This window comes from Canis aureus, chromosome 16 (assembly GCF_053574225.1).
Source record: "Canis aureus isolate CA01 chromosome 16, VMU_Caureus_v.1.0, whole genome shotgun sequence".
In the NCBI taxonomy this organism is placed as follows: domain Eukaryota; kingdom Metazoa; phylum Chordata; class Mammalia; order Carnivora; family Canidae; genus Canis; species Canis aureus.
In genome coordinates, this window is record NC_135626.1 from 25372171 (window position 1) to 25394444 (window position 22274).

General features: G+C 35.9%; 1 protein-coding gene and 1 pseudogene across 11 annotated transcripts in view; one reads left to right on the forward strand and one right to left on the reverse strand.

Moving 5' to 3' along the window:
- The window catches only part of BCAS3 (BCAS3 microtubule associated cell migration factor), a 591271-nt gene that overhangs the window by 66582 nt on the left and 502415 nt on the right, over positions 1-22274 (forward strand). The window lies entirely within an intron of this gene.
- Positions 21039-21519, reverse strand: LOC144285285 (U1 small nuclear ribonucleoprotein C pseudogene; annotated as a pseudogene).

The window sequence follows — 22274 nt, forward strand, 5'->3', positions numbered from 1 at the left end:
ATAATAGTTAAAAACGTAATGTATCTTTAGAGAGGTTGAATCTCAGATCCTTTAAAAGTTGCAAGTATTATATAGGATATTTTAGAGGTATTGTAGCCTTAATTGTGCTTCCTTTTCTCTGGTGCTAGATGCAGGAGCAAAAGAAAATGATAAAAACACCAAGGGAGTCCTTTATTTCTTTTGGTCTCATGAATAGGTAAAGGAGGCTTAAACTTTCCTTCCCCTTTTACTATCACCAAGGGACTACTGTGATTCTTGGCTTTCAGAGAATGGCATCTTTTTTTTTTTTTTTTTTTTTTTTTTTTCTTGTGATGCTTTTAGTCTTAAAAATGAGAGGATTGAGCCTCAGCTGTTATCATTTGAAGTATCTTGTTGGCACCTACTGTTTAACTTAGGTTTCCTTGAAAATTTCCCTCTTGTTACTGTTACTGTGCCTTACAGTTTTTAATGTGTATATATAGGTTTACTTTGGGAATGTTTTTGAATTTCCATTTTTTTTCACTTGTGTAACATGGAAAGAATCTAATTTGAGGTCAAGTGAATTTATATAGGTTTATATTTAACAACAACAACATGTGAATGAACTAATCAAAACTCTAGTTTTAAAATGTGAAAAACAAAAATAGAACTCTAGTGTATATGTTTGCCTGGGTAAGGACCACAAAATTTAGGAGAATGGCTAACTGGTAGTGGGTGAGTGACAGGGTTTAGAATGTATGAATCTATATAAGTCAATGGAAATTATTGGTAATGTTTTACTTCTCATCTTGGGTGGTGGGTTCATAGATGTTTAGTATGTTATTAAAACATAAAGGAGAGGTTCAAGCATTCACCATTGAAAAAAGTAAACCAGGAATTATTAATGGTCTAGTTCTTTGTACTCAGTCCCTTGGGTAGAGTGGAGAAAGATGCAAGCAATAGAAACTGAATATAGCAGTCTTTTCTGGGGCTGAAATGGAAATCAGAAATGAGAATTATAAACTTAAAAAAAAGGGAAGGATATTTCTCTCTGTATGTATTTTGCCTTGAGAGATTTATTTTATTTTTTTGCAGAATAATATATTCCTTAATTTGTTAATGTTTTAAATTTAGTAGTATTAAATCAGTTCTTTGTTTTAAAAGTGTGTGTATTTATGTATGTATATACATGTGTATATATGTGTGTGTGTGTACTTTTTTTTTCCTAACTAGAATAGTGACAATGTATTATATTGAGCTAACATCTGCTCTTGGTATTTTTCTTCATATTATTGAAAGAGCCACTGAAATATCTCAAATTGATCTTCTAACCTGCATATCAAAGTTTTAAATGTAATTAATATCCTTTTTTCGAACCTACCTCACAGAACTCTCATGAGGAGAAATGAAGGAAAGTATAATTGTTCTTAAATGATTTTTTAAAAAGTAATCTCTATACCCAATGTGGGGCTTGAATTCACAACCCTGAGGTCAAGAGTTGCATGTTCCCCTGAGCCAGCCAGATGCCCCAGAAGTAAAGTATAATTAAAAAAAATTTTTTTCACTGATAAAGTGGCTAAAATGAACCAGGTATCAAGAGGGAGCCCCAATGATTTCTACTTCACTACTGATAGGAGAAAAGAAGTAGCTCCAGAATTCTTAGTGTCTCCACCATCACCATTTCCCCCTTCCCCTCTTACACTCAGTGTTGCCATCATTATCTTGAGATCATGGGAACTAAATTTCTTATGTCCTTTATCCTTGTGTAACTCAATCACCATGAAAAGACTAAAAGTCCTCTCTCATCCTTACACTCTCTGCATATAGCATTCACTTGTCAGACTTTTCAGATCTCTCTATTAATTCCCCTTTTACTTCTACTACTCACCTCAACTCCTGAAACTTTTTCACTAGGTCCTCTAGAAGTCACTAACTGTCATTTGCAAAATCTCCTATATCCTTAAATAACCTCTTTTACAGTGTTCTTTTCCTTTCTCCATGTTGCAGTCTTTCTTACTTATTACCTTTAGATTTTTGAAGATTAAATTTTTATTTTGTGGTTTTATGTATTACCACTCTTCACATTTCTAATAGCTGATAATGTTGAACATCTTTCATATGCATCCTTGAAATACCTGTATCTCTTTGGCAATAAGTCTAGTTATGTCTTTTGCCAATTACTGTTGAATTGGGGGAGTTCTTTACATATTTTGTATTCACATCTGTTCTTGGATGTATGATTTACAAATACTTTTTTTCTATCTATGGCTTATCTTTTCATCTCAGTTTAAATAAAGTCTAGTTAATTTGTTTTCAAATGAAAGGATTATTTCCTCAGGAATATTTTGGCATAAAGTAGTAGAGATCCCTCTACATATTATTAACTTTGATACTCTGTATTTGGTTCTTGTTTCTCAGATATTGTTATGCATGGGGAAATTGGTCTTACTCAGCAAGAACTCTCTGTTTTTTAGCAAGATTTATCTCTTTGCAGTCTGCAAATCGTTAAAGGAACTGGATAAATCCCAAAGTTTCCTAGCTGATATAGTTGATCCCCGGGTGTTATAAGAGGTTTTACATCTCTTTAGGAGTATATAATTACCTCATGTAAAAAGACCAACCCTAGCATTTGACCAGGCAGTATCATTCTTTTGGCTAGAATTGAATGATTCATGTATGTGTGTTGGGTGTTTGCTATAAGTAGTATATGGTTGATGGGCAGATAAACTCTGGGCTATGTTCATGTTAACACACAATTATTATAAAATTTGTGTCTGAAGTAGTTTTTTTTTCTAGGCAGATATTGAATAAACACCTAAATGTATTATTTTTTTTTACAGTATACTTTTTGGTTAATATAGTATTAGGGTTTTTAATTTGTCTTAATGGTGTCTTGACTCTAACCATATTATTCTATCACTTCTAATAGAGCTTTTCTAAATCATGCAAAGATGGTGCAATGGTCTTTAAAAAGTATTCTTGGTAATATAACTTGAAGCCTGGAATTAATTGTGTTGCCTCCATCCTTTCTTTATTTGTTTTGTTTTCTTGATTTCTTTTTTTTTTTAAGATTTTTATTTATTTATTCATGAGAAACACACAGAGTGAAAGAGGCACAGACAGAGGCAGAGGGAGAAGCAGGCTACATGCAGGGAGCCTGATGTGGGACTCGGATCACGCCCTGGGCCAAAGGCGGCGCTAAACCGCTGAGCCATCTGGAATGCCCATTTTCTTGATTTCAAGATTGCATTGGCTATTTGGGGTCTTAAGTGGTTCCATGCAAATTTTAGGACTGTTTGTTCTAGTTCTGTGAAAAGTGCTATTGGTATTTTGATAGGGGTTGCATTAAATCCGTAGATTGCTTTGGGTAGTATAGACATTTTAACAATATTTGTTCTTCCATCCATGAGCATGGCAAGTCTTTTTCTTTATGTTCTCTTCAATTTCTTTCACCAGTGTTTTATAGTTTTCAGAGTAGAGGTCTTTCACCTCTTTGGTTAGTTTATTCCTAGGTATCTTATGGTTTTTGGTGTAACTCTAAATGGGATTGATTCCTTAACTTCTCTTTCTGCTGCTTCATTATTGGTGTATAGAAATACAACTGATTTCTGTATGTTGGTTTTGTATCAGCTTTGCTGAATTTGTGTATTAGTTCTAGCAATTTTTTGATGGAGTCTTTAAGGTTTTCTACATACAGTATCATGTCATCTGCAAAAAGTGAAAGTTTGGCTTCTTCCTTGCTAATCAGCAAAGATGCCTTTTGTTTCTTTTTGTGTCTGATTGCTGTGGCTAGGATTTCCAGTAGTATGTGGAATAAAGGTGGTGAGAGTGAATTCATGAAACTATCCTGTGTGTAATGTGTCCTTGAAGTAATAACTTTTTCCTTTTTTTAAGTTCATTCCTTTAATTTTTAAAAATGAGTAAGCAGAAAATCGTGTGCCCTTTGGATACCCAATAAAAACGTTCATTATGTAAAACAGTACCACCTTTTTCATTTTTAAGTAATTCTGTAAATATCTCAGAAAGGATGTATTGTTTCTAATGAATATCAAAAAAGTCACCACAGTGACATTTCCCCTGCCTCCATGTCTCCCACCCCACCCCACCCCAAAGTTGCCCAAATACTAGTAGGAAATTACAAAAAAAAAAAAAAAGAGCAAAAGCCCTCCCTCTGCCCTGCCCCATGAGTAGTATCAGGTGAGTGAAAGTTTAAGTGCCACAAGTACAATGCAGTGTGCCCCTAGCGAGACCTGAGAGCTGTAGGTGGAGAACCAGTAGCAGCAGCAGTGGGGAGTCTCCCTTGGGAGATGGGTAGACAAGGACAGACACAGCAGAAGGCGCAGCACGAAGCCCGAGCCTCCTGGGTCCACTTCCTGGGTCCACCAGATGAGACAGCTCAGGGAGAGCCAGGCAGGCCTGTGCAGTGTGTGCAAAACGGGGACCAGAACCAGGCTTCCCAGCCTGCCTGGTGGGCACCGGGCATCCCTTTTAGCAAACTCGGGTTTCACCTGGGTGCTGGCCAGACCAGAGAAGCTGTCCGTTTGGAAAGTTCTGGGTGAATCAAACATGTGGGTTCCCCACAGGAAACTAAAGCCTTAGTTTAGAGACAGCTCTTGTTTCCACCAAATAAAACTGGGGACATAAAGGAAAAGGAGAAAGAATGTACCTTCCCAATATTTGTAAACATGTGTAGAAGCATATGGGAATAGAGCTTTTCCTAATTCAATAAAAAAGCATTCCTGTTGGATATTTAATGTATAGGCTCTGACATGATTATTAGAACATGGCATATTACAGTATTTTGGGGAAAAGAATAATTAATTAATTAGGTAATTAATTAATTTTTGAGGGGGAAGGAGCAGAGAGAAAGAATCTTAAGCAGGCTCCACGCCCAGCACAGAGCCAGTCACAGGGCTTGATATCACAACCCTGAGATCATGACCTGAGCTGAAATCGAGTTGGACATTTAACTGCCTAAGCCACCCAGGTGGCCCAAGAATCATATATTTTAAAAAGTTGACATTTGTTATTTTGGCACTTTAGGTAGCTTTTCACACACATAAATTTATTGGGGCTGAAAGTAGGCCTTTTAATATTAATTTTTGATTATTTATTTATTTATTTATTTATTTTAAAGATTTTATTTATTCATTCATAGAGACACAGAGAGAGAATGAGAGGCAGAGACACAGGCAGAGGGAGAAGCAGGCCCATGCAGAGAGCCTGACGTGGGACTCAATCCAGGGTCTCCAGGATCACGCCCCGGGCTGCAGGTGGCACTAAACCGCTGCGCCACCAGGGCTGCCCTGATAATTTATTTAGAAGATAGTTTCTCTTAAACTCTATGGCCTAGAGTTTCCTGTTATAAGTTGTAGCCATTCTAAGCGCCAAAGGATGATATAATGTAGTGATCAGAGCATATTAACAGCTTTTGTTGCTTCTAATTTCTATGTTAGGGTCCTTTGTATCTTTCTCAGAATTGTGACTCAATGTGGTATTTTTTGAGATATACTCCTAAGCTAATTATATGGTATCTATATATATGTTTTGTTAGACATACGTAGAAATAGTCTAAATATTGGCCTTTTAATTTTACCACCATGTTTAAATCTTTTTTTTTTTTAATTTTTGGGATTTTAAGTCATCTCTCCCAAAGAGTTTCCGTCTTCTTGTTTTTGCTCTTGAATTTGTTCTATCTTACTTGGAACATATTTCCTCATATTCTCTCTTCTTATTCTCACCTTTCTTTTTTTGTAGTCTTTAAAAATTAAAAAAAATTATAAAAACGAATTACATATAGTTATACATGTATATTTCTTTGCATGTGTATTCCTTAATTCCATCTCTTTTCTTCATTAGGGACTATGTTAACAATTGGTATACATGTTTCCAGGGTTTTTTTAGGTGTGATTTTTTTTTTTTTTTACTTTATTACAGATTACTTAAGTTATTGGATCACAGAATTGTTGCCTTTATACAATTCTGGAAAATTATCTGCTTATCCCTTTGAATATCAATATATTTAATTCTTTCCATCGTTCTTCTGTCATTACCTTTACCATGTTCCACATAGAAATTTCTGTCAAGAATGCAACACCAGAGGAATAACCTAGCTAGAAAACAGGCTAACTTTCACAAAAGGAAAAGAAACCCATATCAGCTACTTTTTGGTTTTGTTTTTGCCTTAAATAAGAACTGAAGATTAAGGATGAGCAACACATGAAGACAACAGTGTTTAAAAAGCAAATAGAGGATCCCTGGGTGGCGCAGCGGTTTAGTGCCTGCCTTTGGCCCAGGGCGCGATCCTGGAGACCCGGGATCGAATCCCACGTCAGGCTCTCGGTACATGGAGCCTGCTTCTCCCTCTGCCTGTGTCTCTGCCTCTCTCTCTCTCTGTGTGACTATCATAAAAAAAAAAAAAGTAAATAGACTGCTAGGGGAGTCTTTAATTATATGTGGAATAGTGTGTTATTTGAAGATATATTTGCATTTCCCTGATGATGAGTGAAATAACTTAGACATATATACTGCAAACTCTAGAGCAACTAATGAAAAAAAAGGAGGAACAAACAACAAAAACCAAACAAGTGGAGTTCATCAGACAATAGAAGAGATAAAATGGAATATTAAACAAGACTTAGTTAATCCAAAAGAAGACAAGACCTAATTATATGCAGTCTATAACAAATAAATGTTAAATATAAAAATATAAAGATACGAATATATTTAAAGTAATCAGATGGTAAATTAATACATGTAGAATCTAATCATAAGAAAGTTTAAGTTCTGTTTTAACATTGGGTAAAGGCTTTAGAGCAAGTATTTCCAGGCATGAAGAGGGATATTTCATAATGAAAAAAACATCAGTTCTTTGGAGGTCAGGACAATCCTAAATGGCTATTCATTTAACAACAGAGGTTCCTTTTTTTTATTTTTTTATTTTTTTAAATTTTTATTTATTTATGATAGTCACACAGAGAGAGAAAGAGAGAGAGGCAGAGACATAGGCAGAGGGAGAAGCAGGCTCCATGCACCAGGAGCCCGATGTGGGATTCGATCCGGGGTCTCCAGGATCGCGCCCTGGGCCAAAGGCAGGCGCTAAACCACTGCGCCACACAGGGATCCCCAAGAGGTTCCTTTTTATTGGAATTTAAGTTGGTGTTTTTTTTTTTTTTTTTTAACAAATCACCCACGTACCTTGTTTTAAATGTCAAATAACCAGAGCTTGACAAAAATTAGTCATCCCGTACTTCATACAGGATGTGAAGACCCCAAGTGTGTGTCATACAGAGTGTGAAGTCCTCAAATTGGAAAGGAGAGTTCGCATATCTGGGTGACTTAAAGAAGACTGCTAGTAAGGCTGAGGCAGAATGGGTGAGGGGTATTAAGTGACAGACGAGAGTGAAATAAATGAGGAACCAAAGGATGTAGGGCTTATAAACCATAAGTATTCTTGGATTTTACTTTCCATCTCTCAGTGAAATAGGAAGGCCACTAGAGGATTTTGAAAATTAGATCAATCAGACTTGCATTTTTATAGCATCATGCTATCTGCTGTGTGGAGAATAGAGGGTGGGGTATAGGGCTTTATATTCTTCAGTTTTGGAAAATTCTTACTATTATTTATAATTTTCTTCTGTTTTCCCTATTCTCTCTTTTTGGAACTCTTACAAGTTAGATGTTGAGCATGTATAACTCTCACTTAATTTTTTTTTTAATCCATTTGTTTTATTTTTTGGGAAGGATTTGTTAAATTTATCCTCCATTCTGTTGAGTTTAACTTAAATAATCTTAAAATTGTAAACATTATTTGACTTTGATATGGGACTGTGCATGATCATATTCTTATTTGTAGTTCAGCAATTCAAATAAAAGATTAATTATCCCTTGTGCTTATTCTGAGGTTATTTTGCTTTTTAGGCAACCTTTCTCTAAAAAATATTAAGGTAAAATTTGTCAAACCCTTATTTGTAGTTTTGACAGTCACTTCTAAAGTGGAAGTAATTAACATTTTGAATGAAGTTAATCATACTTTTTTTTCTAATGCATATATATTCCTGCTTTTTCTTTTGAAAAACATCAAGCCCCCAGAAAAATAGAAAGAGTAGAATGAAAAACTCCTGGCTCATTATTAATATTTTGGTCACATTTTAGATAAAAAAAGAGGAAAAAGCACACTTCTAGTCATACCACTCTAATCAACCACTATCAATGTTATGCATACAACTCATTTCCTTTCCCACTAAACAAATTTCTCATTTGCTTCAATTTTTTAAAAAGATTTTATTTATTTATTCATGGGAGACAGAGAGAGAGAAGCAGAGACACAGGCAGAGGGAGAAGTAGGCTTCATGCAGGGAGCCGGATGTGGAACTTGATCCCTGGTCTCCAGGACCACGCCCTGGGCCAAAGGCAGGCACCGAACTGCTGAGCCACCCAGGGATCCTCTTGCTTCAATTTTTTAATGCAGGTATAATTTACATTAGAGAAATGCAGAGATTTTTGTGTTACTGCTTTTTTTTTTTTATTTAAGATTTTATTTATTAATTCATGAGAGACACACAGAGAGAGGCAGAGACACAGGCAGAGGGAGAAGCAGGCTCCATGCAGGGAGCCCGACGTGGGACTCGATCCCGGGTCTCCAGGATCACACCCTGGGCTTAAGTTGGCACTAAACTGCTGAGCCACTTGGGCTGCCCTTTTACAGTTTGTTTTGACAGAAGCATGCATTCCTGTAACCTATCCTTCTATAAAGTTGGAGATCACATCCATCACCCAGACAGTTCTCACACCCTCTTCCAGCTCATCCTCATCTCCTCCAGAGGCATCTATTATGATTTCTTCCACTTTAGAGGGGGTAACTTTCCCTGTTCTTGATGATGTTACACCTATCAGTGTATCTTTCTTTTTTATTGTAGTATTCTGTTGTATGAATCCACTAAATTATCCATCTTTCTGTTGATGAAATTTGGGTTGAATATAGTTTTGATCTGTTATGAAGAAAGCTGTTGTGAACATTATTATGCAATTCTTTTTGTGTCATCGAGTTTGAGTTCCCATTTGAGTGTGCTGAGACAAAGAAATCAATAGGACATGTATAAATATGAGGCTCTGTCAAGTGTTTGGAAGAAAAAGAAATCAAGATAAGGAACTAGAATCTGATTGGCGATGATCTTTCTGATTGGAAAATGTTTTAGTGTGACCTAAAAAAAAAGTGTGCGAGTAAACTATGTATATAACTAGGGCATAAATGGAAATTTCCAAGTAGAGAGCAGAAAATGCAGCATTCCTGAGGCAGAAGTGTGCTTGACATATTCCAACATGGGTGAACAAGACAGTGAGAGTTAGGTCAAAGAGATATTGGCCCCATGGTAGAACAGTGAAAGGGATGTCAAGGGTGTCACAGGTGTTTTTTGTTTTGTATTTTTTTTTTCCCCCAGCAAAGTAGATGAATGGGTTGGCCTTGCTAGAGTTGCCAGCAACAGTAATAACTGTACCAAGTTTACTGAGTTGTTACATGTTGCAGCACCTTGCTTAGTCCATTGCACTTATTACCTTTTAAATCCTCACAACAATCCTATGTGAGGTATTGGTATTTATCCTCATTTACAGATGAGAGAATTAAAGCACAAAGGGATTAAATACATTAGCCTCTGTCAATAATTTTATTTTTCAGCAGAGAAATTGATCCTAATTTTCTGACTGTAGCTTTTTTCAGCGACCAAAGATAGCAAAGGAAAAAATTTGAACTGTGTTTCAGGTTCACATGTGACATTTAGTATGACAACAACTTGGACAAATAATTTAACCTCTCTTAATATCAGTTTACTCTGCTGTTAACTGAATGGCTTGTGCTTAAGATCTGATGAGTCTCAACTGTGAAGGAGCTGCAGAGCCAGATCATCAAAGCAAAATAATACCATGCCACTAAATGTTCGAGGGTACTTCACATATCGAACGTTTTAACTTATGGTAGAAGGTAATAAGGCTATCAACAATGAAAAAATGTCTTTAATATATTAAACTTTTTGAAACTATGGAGGTTAAAATGTATACACATATTTTGGATATTTGAGGCAAATGGCAAAGATGTCTTTAGTGGTCATATTTAGATAAAACTGTTCAAGGTAATAAGATTTCTGCCGTGTTTCTCCTGTGGCAACCTCTGCATCTAGTTTCCTGTATGTTTCCCTCCTCATCTCCTTTCTTCCTTGTCTTAAAAGATTCCTTGTGTTTTTTCTCTGTTTAGGTAAGAGATATATAGGAGATTATTTTGTAGCATAAAGTAGAGAATTTTGTAAGAAAATAGAACTTTTTTGTGGGAAGAGATCCTGACAATCTAAAATTGCATACAATAAAATTTGACTACATATGACAATGGAATCATACTTTCTAGCCAAAATTTAGATCTGCAAAATGTGACTACAACTTGAAGCTCATGTCGAGAGAATTTATAAGGAAAACTGGACATGGACAAACTGGTTGAAGTAGATTTTTTTGTGAAAAAATTATTTCAGCAAAATAAAAAATGGAGTGGAAGGCTTATAAGTGGCTTAATTAAATGATAAGATGAATTAAATTGTTTAATGGGCTATTTCTGCAAAATGCTTTCCCAGTTAAATTTTATTAGTATTAGCATACTTTTGTGTAAAATCTTTATATTTAAGACATCATCCTCCACATCAAAAGAGTGGAGTTGGGATATTTCATTATCAGTTGGATTTGCCTCTGGATCTGCTTTTGGATCCTCACAGGAATGGTTTCTATTTGATATCTTGAAATCTTTAAGGCTGATTTATAAGCTTAAACTCTTTGGTTTTAATGTGTTTATAATGGTATGTGTGGTGCAGATATTACTTAATATTTTCTGACATGCAAACTGTCTTGAATTTTGTTGAGGGAGAGAGGAGTTGTGACTTGGTGGACAAGCCCATTTTCATTACTTTAATTGTGCGATTTATTAGGATTTTAAGCTTTTTATAAATGTTTTAGTGTTATAGGACAGAATTAAAAGGATTTAGAATAAAAGGAGTTTAACAAAAGGACTTTGCAACAGGATTGCAATAGTTTTTATATTTGATGGATTTGGCTAGCCGCTTTTCATTTCAATCATCAAGCTACATTCTGTTAAATGCTGTAGAACAGGTGTGTGTAACGTCATTCTCTCTATTGTACATGCAAATAAACACAATTTTATATATAAAAAGTTAATCCTCTACAATTTGGAGGATTACATTATGGGAGGGTGATGACTCCATTAGGCATCATGGAGAGTACTTGCTCCTATTTATACTGCATGAAAAATCAGGTTAATAGCTATGGTGTTCATGAGATTGTAGAATTTTTATACTAACACTTTAAAAATTGTGTTTATTCAAACCATCCACAATGACATTATTTAAAGCAGAGGTAAGGTTGTGTTACCTAGTTTTCCAACTCAGAAATTTGATTTTTTTTTAACTAAAAAGCATGCCTCAAATAAATTTGGAAGTTCTGTTATCATTTGTTTGCTTATTGTGACTGGTCTTTTCTGCTTGCGTGGTTTTGGTAGTAGTTGTGTTGTAGGTTATGCTGTTTGCAAGTTAAGGTTTTATTTTGTGTTTAAAATTTTTGCCTGACTCTCTTCTCTGAATATCTATGAGGAATATAAGTCTTCAGTGTCAGGTAGGTGACCTTCTAGTGCAGTCAGGAGTCCTGATACAACCTCTTAGGTCAGCTGAAACCAATAGTAGTTCTTCCGTTCAGGTTTGAGAAACGCAAAAGAATCAAGCCATTCTTGCCAGTATTACTTGCATTTTGAAGACATGATATTTCATTCATCAAAATATTATATTGTTATGTATAATACAGGTGCAAGCTGTAAAAACACTTGAAACCAGGAAGCAGAAGTAAAATAGTTATTGTTGAAGGTGAAGGTGAAATGTGTAGGAGTGAAGAATTGGGCTTGTATAGATGAAGTTCAGCTATAATTAATCTGAAACAAATATTGTGGGCTTTGGACCAGTTAATTGTTAACTTATGCTTCATTCAAGTTGTATTGTTAATTGTGAAATTTGATTTATTTGTTTAGCAGGGATAATAGCACGATCTATAGTAAATTAATAATTTGTAAAGACTTACACATTATAAGCTCTTAAAAATAGTGAGAATTTATTCATAAACATTGTTTTTAGTGTTGATCTTTATCATATTCACATGTTGATAATATAGTTTGTCAAAGATCTTAACCTGTTTTGTATAAGTATATTCACAATTTAAAAGTGTCATATTATGTACATCATGTTACAATCTTTTTTTTTTCTAAAGATTTATTTATTTGAGAGAGAGAGAGCAAGCCAGCTGAGCATGGATAGGGGGAGGGACAGCAAGAAACACATTCCCCTCTGAGCAGGGAGCCGATGGGGGGCTCCATCCCAGCATCCTGGGATCATGACCTGAGTCAAAGGCAGTCACTTAATTGAGCCACCTAGGCAACCCCCATCATGTCACAATCTAAATGTATAACCATTAACCTGTCTCTTCTGGATCAGTCCTCATTATTTTTGGAGTGTTCTCTTAAGATGGATTATTGACATTACAGCTACTTTTTACTGTCCAGTGAAAAAATGAGACATTGTTGAAAGAGTGCTGAGATCCCCTGGATACCTCTTCCAAATATTATCTTCATCCTAATCCCCTAAGAGGTATATCCATATTTTGAAATTGGTGTTTATGTGGCTAGTATGTAATGTAACTAAATATTTGTGTGTGTATATATTTAACTACACATCCATGTGCGTGCTTGTGCTGGTCTGCACACACATGTGCACAATTTATTTCTACCTTTTTCAAAAATTTTAATTGTAAAAATCACGTATAATTTGCCATCTCTAGATCACAGTTAAGTAGTGTTAACTATGTACACAGATCTCTAGAACTTTTTCAACTTGTGAAACTGAATCTCTGATCCATCATGTAACAGCTCTCCACCTCTCTCTCTGCTCCCAGTCCCCGGTAACTGCATTTGACATTGTTTCTATGAGTTTAACTACTTTAGATGCCTGTGTAAATAGAGTAATGGAGTTGTCTTTTTATGACCGGCATATTTCACTTAGCATAATGTCCTCAAGATTTATCTATATGTAGCATGTAACAGGATTTCCTTCTTTTTAAAAGCTAGATAATATTCCATTGTGTATATATAGCACATTTTCATTATCCATTCAATCTATTGATGGATCTTTGGGTTGCTTTTATCTTTTGGTTATTGTGAATAATGCTGCAATGAACATGAGTATTTAAGAGCTTAGTACATCTTTTTTTTGAAAATTCATATTTTTAGAGCAGTTTTAGTTGTATAGCAAAACTGAACAGAAAGCACAGAGGGTTCCTGTATACCCCTTGCCCACCCCCTGCTTCTCCAGCTATTCACATACTTCATATTGACACCTAAATTGATACATCATTACTATTCAAAGTCTATAGATTACAGTTTTCTATTGATGTTGTATATTCTATGGGTTTTGACAAATGAGTAATACTGTATATCCATCATTGTAGTATCTTACTTACAGAATAGTGTCACTGCCTTAAACACCAGTTGTGCCTTATGAATTTATCTCTCCTTCCTCTAAGCCCCTGGCAACAACTGATCTTTTTATTTAAAGTTGCTATAGTTTTGCCTTTTCCAGAATGTCATATGTCAATGATGGTCACACAGCAGGTAGCTTTTTCAAATTGACTTCTTTCACTGAGCAATGCATTTAAGTTACCCCCATGTTTTTTCAGGGATTGATAGCTCATTTCATTTTAGTCCTGAATAATATTCCGTTGTCTGAATATGTCAGTTTATTTATCTGTTCATCTACTGAAGGATGTCCTAATTACTTCTGAGTTTTGGCAACTATGAACAAAGCTGCTATAAACATCTGTGTGCAAGTTTTTGTGTGTACAAAAGCTTTCAACTCCTATGGGTAAATATCAAGAAGTGTGATTGCTGGATTGTATGGTAAGAGTATCTTTAGTTTTGTAGGACACTGCCAAACTGTCTTCCAGTATGGCTGTACCATTTTGAATTCCGGCTAGCAATGAATAAGAGCTCCTGTTCTCTAAATCCTCTTTTCCAAATTCCAACATTTGTTATTGTCATTTTTGTGGATCTTGGTCATTCCAGTAGGTATGCATTGATATCTCATTTTTAAAAAAAGATTTATTTATTCATGAGAGAAACACAGAGAGAAGCAGAGACATAGACAGAGGGAGAAACAGGCTCCCTGTGGGGAGCCCGATGCAGGACTCTATCCCAGAACCCCGGGATCACGCCCTGAGCCAAAGGAGGACGCTCATCCACTGAGCCATGGAGGCATCCCGATATCTCATTGTTTTAATTTAAGTTTCCCTGATGACATATGACTATGGAAAATCTTTTCATATGCCTATTTTGCCATCTGTGTATCATTTTTGCTTAGGTGTCTGCTCAGATCTTTTTTCCATTTTTTAATTTGGGTTCTTTGCTTTCTTATTGTCCAGTCTGAATTCTTTGTATGTTTTAGATAACTGTCCTTTATCAGATATGTCTTTTGCAAACACTTCTCTAGACTGTAGCTTGTCTTCTTGTTTTTTTTTTTTTTTTAAGGTTTTATTTATTTATTCATGAGAGACACACACACGGGGGGCGGGGGGGCGGGGAGAGAGGCAGAGACATAGGCAGAGGGAGAAGCAGGCTCCATGCAGAGAGCCTGATGTGGGACTTGATCCCAGGACTCCGGGATCACGCCCTGGGCTGAAGGCAGATGCTCAACCGCTGAGCCACCCAGGCGTCCCGTGGCTTATCTTCTCATTCTTTTGACATACATCCCTTTTTAAAAAGAGTAAAACCCAAATTATTATTTATAGAAAAACATTTATTTTTTATTTATTTTTATTTTTATTTTATTTATTTTATTTATTTACTTATTTTTAAAGATTTTATTTATTTACTCATGAGAGACACACAGAGAGAGGCAGAGACGTAGGCAGAGGGAGAAGCAGGCTCCATGCAGAGAGCCTGATGTGGGACTCAATCCCAGGACTCCAGGACCACGCCCTGGGCTGAAGACAGGTGCTAAACCGCTGAGACACCCAGGGATCCCCTAGAAAAACATTTATAAACCAATTGTAGTAAGGAGTTTTCTGAAATACTACATATTTTTAGGAAATGCAAAAATACCAGAGAGCAGTACTTTGTACCTTTTACCTAGTTTTTCCTAGTGGTTTCCTCATTCATATGTAAGTATAGAATAATATATAAACCAAGAAATTGACATTGGTGGCATGTGTGCACATAGTTCCATGACATTTTACCACACGTGTCGGTCATTTTAACCACCACCACAATCAAGATTCAAATCTAGACCATCACTATAATGATCTCCTTCATGCTTCTTCTTCCACCCTCCCTAACTTTTTAGAACCATCAATCTGCTCTCCATCTTATAATAATTTTGTCATTTCAAGATTGTTATATAACTAGAATTATGTAGTACATGAAATTTTGATATTGGCTTTTTCATTTAGCACAATGTTATTGAGTTATATTCAAGTTATTTAGTGTATGAACACTTTTTGTATCGATTAGTATTACATGGTATAGAGATAGTCATCTGCTGAATAACATCTGGGGTCATTTCCGTTTTTGGCTTTTTCAAGTAAAACTACTATAACATTTGTAAACAGGTTTGTGTGGGTGGAAGTTTTTATTTCTCTGGGATAGATGCCCAGTACTGTGATTGCTGGGATGTATGGTAAGTATATGTTTAGTTGGTGGTTTTCTAGAGGGGTTGTACTATTTTACATTTCCAGGAATGTATGAAAGATCTAGTTTCTTTGCACCTTTGCCAACATTTGTTATTGTCATGCTTTTCTCTTTTAGTTATTCTAATGGATGTGTAATTATATCTCATTTTGGTCTTAATTTCCATTTTTTTGATGGCTGGTACCATTGACAATCTTTTCATCTTTATTATTTGCCATTTATTATCTTCTGTTTAGTGGAATATTTCTTTGTCTTTTGCCCATTTTCTAATTGGATTGTATGTTTTTTCAGTGTTGAGTTGGAGTTTATATTTTGTGGATATGAGTTTTTTGCCAGACATGTGTTTTGGAAGTATTTTTTTCCCAATGCGTACCTTATTTTTTACTTTATTATTAATTTTTTTGCTTGTTTTTTAAGATTTTAATTAAATCCAGATTTATTTATTTATTTATTTATTTATTTATTTATTTGCTCTATGCATCATACTTTTTGATGTTGTGTGTACCTGAGACTTCTTCACCAAACCCTAGGTCCTGCAGGTTTTCTTCTAAAAGTTATGTAGTTTTACATATGAATCTATGATTTATTTTAAGTTAATTTTGGATAAGGTGTAGGGCTTAGATCCAGTTTTATCTTTTTTTCTATGGATGTCCAGTTGCTCCAGGACTATTTGTTGAAAAGACTACTCTTCCTCCACTTAATTGCTGTTACATCTTTATAAAAATTAGTTGGTCATATTTGTGTGGGTCTATTTGTGGCTGCTCTTCTGTTCCCTTAATCTGTGTATCTTTTTTTAAAAATTTATTTATTTATTAATGAGAGACACACAGAGAGAGGCAGAGACACAGGCAGAGGGAGAAACAGGCTCCAGGCAGGGAGCCTGATGTGGGACTCAATCCCGGGTCTCCAGGATCATACCCTGGGCTGAAGGTGGCGCTAACCCACTGAGCTACCCTGGCTGCCCTAATCTGTGTATCTTATATCAATTATGTACCTCCATTTATTTGGGTTGTTTTTTATTCCTTTTATTATTTTGCAGTTTTCAGTATGTAAGTGCTACATGTTTTGTTTTAGATTTATTTATTTAATTTTGATCAATTATAAATATTTTACTTTTTAAAAAATGTTTTAAATTCCAGTAAGTGTAATATTAATTTCCAGTATATAAATTGTTATTTTACTTTTAATCTTATATTTCATACATTCATTGCTAGTATATAGAAATACATTTGATTTTTGAGGTGCCTGGTTGGCTTAGTTGGTTAAACATCTGCCTCTGGTTTAGGTTACAATCTCAGGCCCCTGGGTTCAGGCCCCCATTAGGGCTCCCTGCTCAGTGGGAAGTTTGCTTCTCCCTCTGCCTCTTCCTAACCCCATCTTGTGCTCTCTCTCTCAAATAAATAAATAAAATCTTAAAAAGAAAAATACAATCCACAGTTGATTTTTGTTTTGTTTTTTAAAGATTTTATTTATTTAGTCATGAGAGAGAGACAGAGACAAAGAGAGAGAGAGGCAGAGACACAGGCAGAGGGAGAAGCAGGCTCCATGCAGGGAGCCCGACGTGGGACTCAATCCTGGGTCTCCGGGAGCCCGATGTGGGACTGTGATCTCCAGGATCACACCCTGGACCGAAGGTGGCGCTAAACCGCTGAGCCACCAGGGCTGCCCCACAGTTGATTTTTGATGTTGATCTTGTCTCCTGTGATCTTCCTGAACGAACTCACTTATTAGCTTTAGGTTTTTTTTTTTTTTTTAAATATATGTATCAGTCATATTATCAGCACATAGAGATTTTTCTTCCTTTCTTTTCTGTATACCTTTTCTCTTTTTCTCTTGTCTTGTTGCCTTGGCTAGAACTTCCAGTAGTATGTTAAATAGTAGTGGGGGGAGTGGATATTCTTGAGTTGTTCCTGAACCCAGGGGGAGAGCGTTCAGACTATATGATGTTAGCTGTAGGTTTTTTCGATGTTATTGCATACGTAGAGCAGCCATTGGAATTCTTCATTCTGTAACAGCTTGCTTTTTCTCCATGGAGGCTTGTCAAAACTTCTTGTTACCACTGTCCTGACGTAATGCACATTGGGGTTGGTCTGTTGAATCTATTGTTCCATACCCTTAAAGGGCTCAGAAAGTCATATTCTTTTTTCTGGGAAATTTTTTTGGAATTTTTTGTAGGTGATTTCTTCCTATTTTCTCTGTTTTCTCTTTTTTTTTCTTTTCTCCTATCTATGTGTTGGACTTTTGAGACTGTTCCTTTAACACTTCGTGTGTGTGTGTGTGTGTGTGTGTGTGTGTGTGTGTGTAGTTTAATGCTGTTTTCCTCTAGTTTTTTGTTTTTGATCTCTGAGAAATTTTTTCAATTTTACCTTTCACCCTTGTGTTGAGTTTATTAAATAATCTACCGGGAGGCACCTGAGTGGCTCAGTGGTTGAGCCTTTGGCTCAGGTCGTGACCTTTGGGTCCTGGGATTGAATCTCGCATTGGGCTCCCCATGGAGAACCTGCTTCTCCTTCTGCCTATGTCTCTGCCTCTCTCTCTGGGTCTCTCATGAATAAAATAAAATCTTTAAAAAAAAAAATCTACCTTTTTTTTTTAATTTCCAGGAACTCTGTTTTATTCTTCAAGAGTCCATTTTTCGTTGCATTCTTGTATTGTTCTGTTCCTAAAATATATCCTCTCCTATCTTACAAATTATTAGTGATATCTATATATATTTTATTTTTGATGTTTTTCTCCCTGTGTAGAGTTAGCTACTTGCAGATAATTGTTTTCTTTGTCTTTACATGTTTGTAAGTGGCACACTAAAAACCTGATCAAAAGTTCTGTGCTGGGTAGCCCGGGTGCTTCAGCGATTTAGCACCTGCATTTGGCCCAGGGCGTGGTCCTGGAGTCCTGGGATTGAGTCCTCATCAGGCTCCCTGCATGGAGCCTGCTTCTCCCTCTGCCTATGTCTATGCCTCTTTCTCTGTGTCTCTCATGAATAAATAAATAAAATCTTAAAAAAAAAGTTCCGTGTTGTGTTTGTCAAATTTTTAAAAAAGATTTTATTTATTTATTCATGAGAGAGAGAGAGAGGCAGAGACACAGGCAGAGGGAGAAGCAGGCCCCACGCAGGGAGCCCGACATGGGACTCAATCCCAGGTTTCCAGGATCATGCCCTGGGCTGAAGGCGGGCCAGCCTCAATTTATTATCTATCTATCTATTCATTCATTCATGACAGACACAGAGAGGGAGAGAGGCAGAGACACAGGCAGAGGGCGAAGCAGGCTCCACGCAGGGAGCCCGACGTGGGACTTGATCCTGGGTCCCCAGGATCACACCTCAGGCCGAGGGTGGCGCCAAACCACTGGACCAGCCTCATTTTTTAATTTATTGTTTGGTTATTGTGCTTTGGTTGTGCCTTCTGATTGAAAGTGTCTTTTGGTCTTTCTTCATGGCCTGGCTTGTTAAATCCTCCAGAGAAGGCTCACAAGATCCTTTACCAATCTCCTGAGGATAAATCTCAGGTGTACCTGATAGAATCAGGTGTCAAGTCTTTGAGTCTCAGATTTTATTTTTTTCCACAGGATTAGCTTGAACTTTTACTTGGGGCTGCTAAATTAGTCATCACTCTTCTGTTTCCAAAATTTATGGGCATTTAATATAGTTTTTAATGCTGCTTGATTTAATGTGCTATTATATGAAAAATTTTCAGGAATTTTCAGAAGGGATAAAATGAAATGCATGTCCTCTGTCTACCAGCTTGTCTCAGAAGATGAACCCACTACTTACTTGTCTCTTCTGGCTTTTGTCTCCTTATTTAAAAACAAAGCAAAATTTTGGAGAGGGAGTTAATATCTTCATGTGGTTTGAAAACTAAAAAGTATAAAGCATATAAACAAAAACCTTTTTTCCCATTTTGTTCCCTATCTTTTGCTTTTTCCATTCTCTGTCCCATAGGTGACCATTAGTTAGGATTTTTTATGTATTCTTAGTATGTGTGGGTATGCATATATACAAATAAGTCTTTCTTTTTCTACATTATACAAAAGATGGGACAGTATCCTGTATTTTTCTATTTTTGTGTATATATATATTTTTTCATTTTGTATTTTGTATTTCATTTCATATTTCCATAGAGTATACACTTATCTTTTATAGCTGTAGGAAATACATCATTATCTATTTGGAAGTTACTAGTCTTCTGTTACAAACAATGCTATAGTGAATAATTTTGTATTCAGGTTATTTTCTTCATGGATGAGTATATGTACAGGGTGAAATATTAGCAGTGATATTTCTCCGTTAAAGGCTATTTGCATTTATAATTTTGATTGATATGGCCAGAGAATTTTATAGAACTTTTGGATTTTTTGAGAAGGTCTTAAGTAAAGATCAGTGTCTATCAGTATAATTAAAAGTTTTTTCATGGAAAATTTTCTGACTTATTCAGAAGTAGTAAAAATAGTGTAACAATCTCTAAGAGCTTATTACCCATAATTATATGGCTAATCTTATTTTATTAGCATCTATTCGTCTTCATCTAGAATATTATAGCTATCCCCTCCCAGATATCATACCAGTTTATTGGTTAATATTTTATTATTTATTTCCCAAAGAATCTTACAATTATAACCATAGTACCATTATCATTTCTAAAAAAATTAGCAAATTATGACAGTTTTTCAGTATAGTTTTAAGTAGAATTTCTCTTATGTATGAGGTTGAATATCTTTTTATGTGATTCTGAGCCTTTTGTATTTCCTGACTTTATTCTTCTGCTTGTTGTTGCTATTTTACATTGGTTTTATATCCAGTAATATTGTTGAGTTCATTTATTGTTATTATCCTGTCTAGGACTTCCAGTAGAAGGTTGAATAGGAATAGTTAATTGGGTGTCCTTGTGTTATTACTAATTTTCATGGGAATGCTTTAAAGCATTATCTGTGATTTTGTTATAGAATATTTTATAATAATCATTATTGGGAAAAGACTATTTTTTTAATTAAAACAGTTGACAAAAAAAAACAGTTGACAATTTTATTTTCACATTTCACAATACAAATGAAAATTGCCTTTTTTTTTTTTTTTTTGGTCCCACTATTCCCCTGCAAAAAGTATTCTCTCTTTGATAGGAAGGAAAGCAAGTCTTCCTTGTCATGCTGTTAGAAAACACCCAGAGTCACAGCACATGATCTCCTGGTGAAGTAGAACAAGTAATATAAAATGAATACAAAAACAAAATAAATAAAATAAAATAAAATAAATAAAATAAAATAAAATAAAATAAAATAAAATAAAATGAATACAAAAGGTTCCTGTCTCTCCTTATCTGTCTGGTTGAGTCATTCCTGGCCAAGTGGGCACCATCATGGGACAGGCAGGAGGTCTCATCATGGGGGGGGGGCCCAAGCATCATTGGCATGTGGCCTCCCATAGGTGGCCTCATTCCAGGAGCAAGTCCCACTGGCATCATCCTAGGAGGAGGGCCCATCATTGGCATCATAGGAGGGCCCCCTATATGAGGGGCTGGCATCATACCAGGGCGAGGAGGACCTGTGAGACTGGGGGGAGGTAGGATCATTGCCCCTGCAGGAGGAGGAGCAGAGAATGGAATAGGAGGTATCTTTCCTTGTTGAAATGCAACGTTTGTTTTGTCGGTCAGGCTCTGAGCCTGCTCTTCCATCCATTTCTGATCGTAGTCTTTCACATTCTCTTTGTGTTTCCTACCACTGCAGTGTGTCTTTCTCACAGATGGAGAGTCATGGGTGAGGTATGTGTCTTAGTAGTCATAATAAAACTTAGGCATGTTGCTCTGTTGGCCATTGGCCACTCCATCCTGTGCCGCCCGGAAATGACCAGAAAACTTATTTTTGTTTTCTTTTGTTCTTATCATGACTAGGTATAGAATTAAATACTTTTTTGTATTTGTTGAAATGCTATTTTAATGAATTACATTAGATTTTGTAATGTGAAATTATTGGGTGAATCCAACTTTGCTATGAGATTTTATTTTTTGTAATATATTGCTATTCAGCTTAATATTTTTAAAAGGATTTTTGCATTTATGTATATTGATAATGGCCTGTAATTTTATAATTTTTCTGTCCTTACCTCCCTTTATTTACTTTTTATTTTAAAGGTATTATTTATTTATTCACAAGACACAGAGAGAGAGAGAGAGAGAGAGAGAGAGGCAGAGACAGGGGCAGAGGGAGAAGCAGGCCCCATGCAGGGAGCCCCACATGGGACTCAATCCTGGGTCTCCAGGATCACGCCCTGAGCTAAAGGCAGTGCTAAACCGCCGAGCCACCCGGGCTGCCCCCTTTATTTACTTTTGATTTGGAAATTACACTAGTCTTAGTTAATTAGTTGGTGGAGGTGGGGGAGGTTTCTGATCTTGTGGAGAATGTGTATATGATTGAAGTTGGTGCCAGTTTTTTTTTTTTTAAGATATTTTTAATTTTTTTTTTAATTTTTTTTTTAATTTTTTTTATTTGTGATAGTCACAGAGAGAGAGAGAGAGAATGAGGCAGAGACACAGGCAGAGGGAGAAGCAGGCTC